At 42.7% G+C, this 5,000-nt stretch overlaps 1 non-coding gene across 1 annotated transcript in view; it reads right to left on the bottom strand.

Moving 5' to 3' along the window:
• LOC123719315 overlaps positions 1-1,675 on the bottom strand; it is a 1,906-nt gene extending 231 nt beyond the window's left edge. Inside the window, exon 1 of the ribosomal RNA XR_006755376.1 lies at positions 1-1,675. This exon is cut by the window's left edge and continues 231 nt beyond it. This is a non-coding gene — a ribosomal RNA (small subunit ribosomal RNA).
• Between the last annotated feature and the right edge of the window lie 3,325 nt (positions 1,676-5,000).

The following is a 5,000-nucleotide window of genomic DNA, read 5'->3' as shown; positions in this document are numbered from 1 at the left end:
TTATGGGGGATAATTGCAAACCCCAATCCCCAGCACGAAGGAGTTTCAACGGGTTGCCCGGGCCTCTAGGCCAGGGAGAACATGTTGATTCCTTCAGTGTAGCGCGCGTGCGGCCCAGGACATCTAAGGGCATCACAGACCTGTTATTGCTCAATCTCGTGCGGCTCGAAGCCGCCGGTCCCTCTAAGAAGAATTTTAATACGTCGCCAGTGAGTTGCGCTCCCCGAGAGTCGCGCACACCTTGAATGACGACGCCTATTTAGCAGGCTAGAGTCTCGTTCGTTACCGGAATTAACCAGACAAATCGCTCCACCAACTAAGAACGGCCATGCACCACCACCCACCGAATCAAGAAAGAGCTGTTAATCTGTCAATCCTTCCGGTGTCCGGGCCTGGTGAGATTTCCCGTGTTGAGTCAAATTAAGCCGCAGGCTCCACTCCTGGTGGTGCCCTTCCGTCAATTCCTTTAAGTTTCAGCTTTGCAACCATACTCCCCCCGGAGTCCAAAATCTTTGGTTTCCCGGAAGCTGCCCGCCGAGCCATTGTAGTAACGTCGGCGGATCGCTAGATGACATATTTACGGTTAGAACTAGGGCGGTATCTAATCGCCTTCGAACCTCTAACTTTCGTTCTTGATTGATGAAAACACCTTTGGCAAATGCTTTCGCTGATGTTCGTCTTGCGACGATCCAAGAATTTCACCTCTAACGTCGCAATACGAATGCCCCCAGTTATCCCTATTAATCATTACCTCGGAGTTCTGAAAACCAACAAAATAGAACCGAGATCATATTCTATTATTCCATGCACGAAATATTCAAGCGGCATTTTGAGCCCGCTTTGAGCACTCTAATTTGTTCAAAGTAAAATTGTCGGCCCACCTCGACACTCACCGAAGAGCACCGCGATAGGATTTTGATATTGAACCGGCGTTTTACCGCCGGCTCACCGACGATATGCTCCGCAGACGTGTCAGTATCACCGCGGATGCGGTGCACCGACAGCGCGGCGCACAAATGCAACTACGAGCTTTTTAACCGCAACAATTTTAGTATACGCTATTGGAGCTGGAATTACCGCGGCTGCTGGCACCAGACTTGCCCTCCAATTGTTCCTCGTTAAAATATTTAAAGTGTACTCATTCCGATTACGAGGCCTCGTAAGAGTCCCGTATCGTTATTTTTCGTCACTACCTCCCCGTGCCGGGAGTGGGTAATTTGCGCGCCTGCTGCCTTCCTTGGATGTGGTAGCCGTTTCTCAGGCTCCCTCTCCGGAATCGAACCCTGATTCCCCGTTACCCGTGACAACCATGGTAGTCGCAGAAACTACCATCGAAAGTTGATAAGGCAGACATTTGAAAGATGCGTCGCCGGTACTGGACCGTGCGATCGGCAAAAGTTATCCAGATTCATCAAAATTAACGACTTCGGACGCATGGCCCTCCGCCGATTGGTTTTGATCTAATAAAAGCACTCATCCCATCACTGGTCAGAGTTCTGATTGCATGTATTAGCTCTAGAATTACCACAGTTATCCAAGTAACTGAGTAAGATCTAAGGAACCAAAACTGATATATTGAGCCATTCGCGGTATCGCCTTAATACGGCTTGCACTGAGACATGCATGGCTTAATCTTTGAGACAAGCATATAACTACTGGCAGGATCAACCAGGGAGCTGCTTACGCAAACGACACGCCTACACCGCGGTCACGCGGCTTCGGCGAGCCGCTGGCTCGGCGGCGTCGAGGGGCGCGCGCTTGCGCGCGCGCCTTCTCGACACGCGTGAACGTAACGCGTCGAATTTGCACGCGACGCGACGTTCGCGCTTCATATCGATAGACTAACTTTGACCGGTCTACGAGCGGCCGTCCCGTCACGATCTCGCAACGAGGTGATGTACAACGATGCTCGACCACTGTGAGGGACATAAAACTGCAACGAACACGACCCCGCGGGCGGGAATCGATGTTGTGACAATTTGAAAATTGAACATTCATCTAAACGCAACTTCTCAATTTTTATTCAATACGTTATTGTAAACATATTAAAACTCGGCTGGCAATTACATGCGCACACACACGCATGATTCGCACTAGATACGATCAACGCCCGGAGCTTGAGGGATAAATTCCAACACGACGCTGCGCACACCGTTTCGACGATGGGCGCGTGTGCGTCCTCTTTTATACATTCTTTCCATATACGGTCGCCGTGGCGACCGCGCACGTGTCGAACACGCTAGGCGCCCTGCGTTGAGGTGTGCCTAGAAGCGTATTCTTTTAACATCACAGATAACACCGGGGGAGACGGTCCCAAATCTTGGTCGATTGGTAACATCACCATACGGTCTGCGAACGCGGTGCTATAATATAATTTTATATTATATTATATAAAATATGAGGAGGAGTAGTATGTATATTCTTTGTTATTTTGTGTTGACACAAGAGAGATATATAAAATGTACTATACACCACACACACAGAGAGAGAGAGAGCTGGGAAAGATCTCGGCGGTCTCGCATTCGAAATACGAATTTGATATAATTTCCTCCGAAAATCCATACCCATATCTATATCATCCATGCGCGAATATATGTATATAATATTCTCACACTTCGCACAAACACAAAAACAAAAACAAGAACACATTCTCTCTCGTCCGTCGTTCGTGTCTATTATATAGACGAACGACGCGCGGCAACGAGAACGAGTCGACGCTGTGCGCACGACTGTTTCGCTCCACATCTATACCGAGAGCAATAGTCCGCGTCGGCATTGGAGCGGACGTCGAATGTTTCTCGTAGAGCGAGCGAGAGAGAGACGATTTTTCATTTTATTATGTATGTGTATTGGCGTGCAGTAGTAGCACGTAGTAGTACTAGTAGTAGTAGTAAAAAAATATTATTATTTATTTTATTGACTGATATGATTTTGTTTGTTTTCTTTTTTTTGCATAGACATTTGTATTGATAGATATGTTTCTCGTTGAAGCTCGCAGCACACGCTCAGAGAAATGGCAATGTGGGTTTATTTGAAGAAAAAAAAAAACAATTAATTTATTAATAATATGTATGTATGTATGTATGTATGTATGTATGTATAATAATGAATTATAATAATTATTCCGATGCAACGTCAGAGGAAAATGTTTCTCGTACAGGTGCGGCGCGCGACGGCCGGCCGCTCGACAGTTTCGCGCCGAATGTTTCTCGTTGAAGCTCGCAGCACACGCTCAGAGAAATGGCAATGTGGGTTTATTTGAAGAAAAGAAAAAACAAAAAAAACAATTATATTTATTAATAATATGTATGTATGTATGTATGTATGTATGTATGTATAATAATGAATTATAATAATTATTCCGATGCAACGTCAGAGGAAAATGTTTCTCGTACAGGTGCGGCGCGCGACGGCCGGCCGCTCGACAGTTTCGCGCCGAATGTTTCTCGTTGAAGCTCGCAGCACACGCTCAGAGAAATGGCAATGTGGGTTTATTTGAAGAAAAAAAAAAAAAAAAAAAAAAACAATTAATTTATTAATAATATGTATGTATGTATGTATGTATGTATGTATAATAATGAATTATAATAATTATTCCGATGCAACGTCAGAGGAAAATGTTTCTCGTACAGGTGCGGCGCGCGACGGCCGGCCGCTCGACAGTTTCGCGCCGAATGTTTCTCGTTGAAGCTCGCAGCACACGCTCAGAGAAATGGCAATGTGGGTTTATTTGAAGAAAAGAAAAAAAAAAAAAAACAATTATATTTATTAATAATATGTATGTATGTATGTATGTATGTATGTATGTATAATAATGAATTATAATAATTATTCCGATGCAACGTCAGAGGAAAATGTTTCTCGTACAGGTGCGGCGCGCGACGGCCGGCCGCTCGACAGTTTCGCGCCGAATGTTTCTCGTTGAAGCTCGCAGCACACGCTCAGAGAAATGGCAATGTGGGTTTATTTGAAGAAAAAAAAAAAAAAAAAAAAAACAATTAATTTATTAATAATATGTATGTATGTATGTATGTATGTATGTATAATAATGAATTATAATAATTATTCCGATGCAACGTCAGAGGAAAATGTTTCTCGTACAGGTGCGGCGCGCGACGGCCGGCCGCTCGACAGTTTCGCGCCGAATGTTTCTCGTTGAAGCTCGCAGCACACGCTCAGAGAAATGGCAATGTGGGTTTATTTGAAGAAAAAAAAAACAATTAATTTATTAATAATATGTATGTATGTATGTATGTATGTATGTATGTATGTATGTATGTATAATAATGAATTATAATAATTATTCCGATACAATGTCAGAGGAAAATGTTTCTCGTACAAGATCGCCACGCGACGCGACAAGATGCCGTTCAACGGCACGATATCTACAACTCTGTCGATAGATATGTAGATAGTATCTACTCTGTCAAGTATATGTGTGTAACGTGTGGTGGTGTGTGGTGTGGGGTTTTGTTAGCGATAGCGATACGTTTCTAGTTAAAATTGAATATTTAAAAATAAAAACTCTTCTGGTAAGAAAAACTATTTATGGTTTATTATGGTGTGTCTAGTGCAACAACATCAACATTGTCATAATCATAATAAATTATTATTATTAGGGCTATAGGTTAACCTTCCAAATAGGGACCGTCGATTTAAATGTCGATATTTTTAATTATTCTAGATAGTACTCACTAAAAGAAACTTAAGTGCTTGCTTACTTACTTACTTAGTTGATTGAGTTTTTTTTTTTTTTTTTTAAACTTTTTCATACAAATTGATATATAAGACATATATGGCCGTTACCGACCGCCGACCAAAATCTATTTCATAAAACCGACATAAAATTGATGTCAAACGTCAATCACTTTGAGTTGACTAAGTGTAAGGGTTCAGATTATTTTGAAAGTATCGATCATTTGCGATGCATACGAGAAAAAGATCATTCATTTCATTGTTTGTAAGTTGTAAATTTTGTGTATTATATTGTAATTCTTGAG

Source organism: Pieris brassicae, unplaced genomic scaffold (genome assembly GCF_905147105.1).
Source record: "Pieris brassicae unplaced genomic scaffold, ilPieBrab1.1, whole genome shotgun sequence".
NCBI classification, from domain to species: domain Eukaryota; kingdom Metazoa; phylum Arthropoda; class Insecta; order Lepidoptera; family Pieridae; genus Pieris; species Pieris brassicae.
This window is presented reverse-complemented; position numbering and strand designations above follow the sequence as displayed.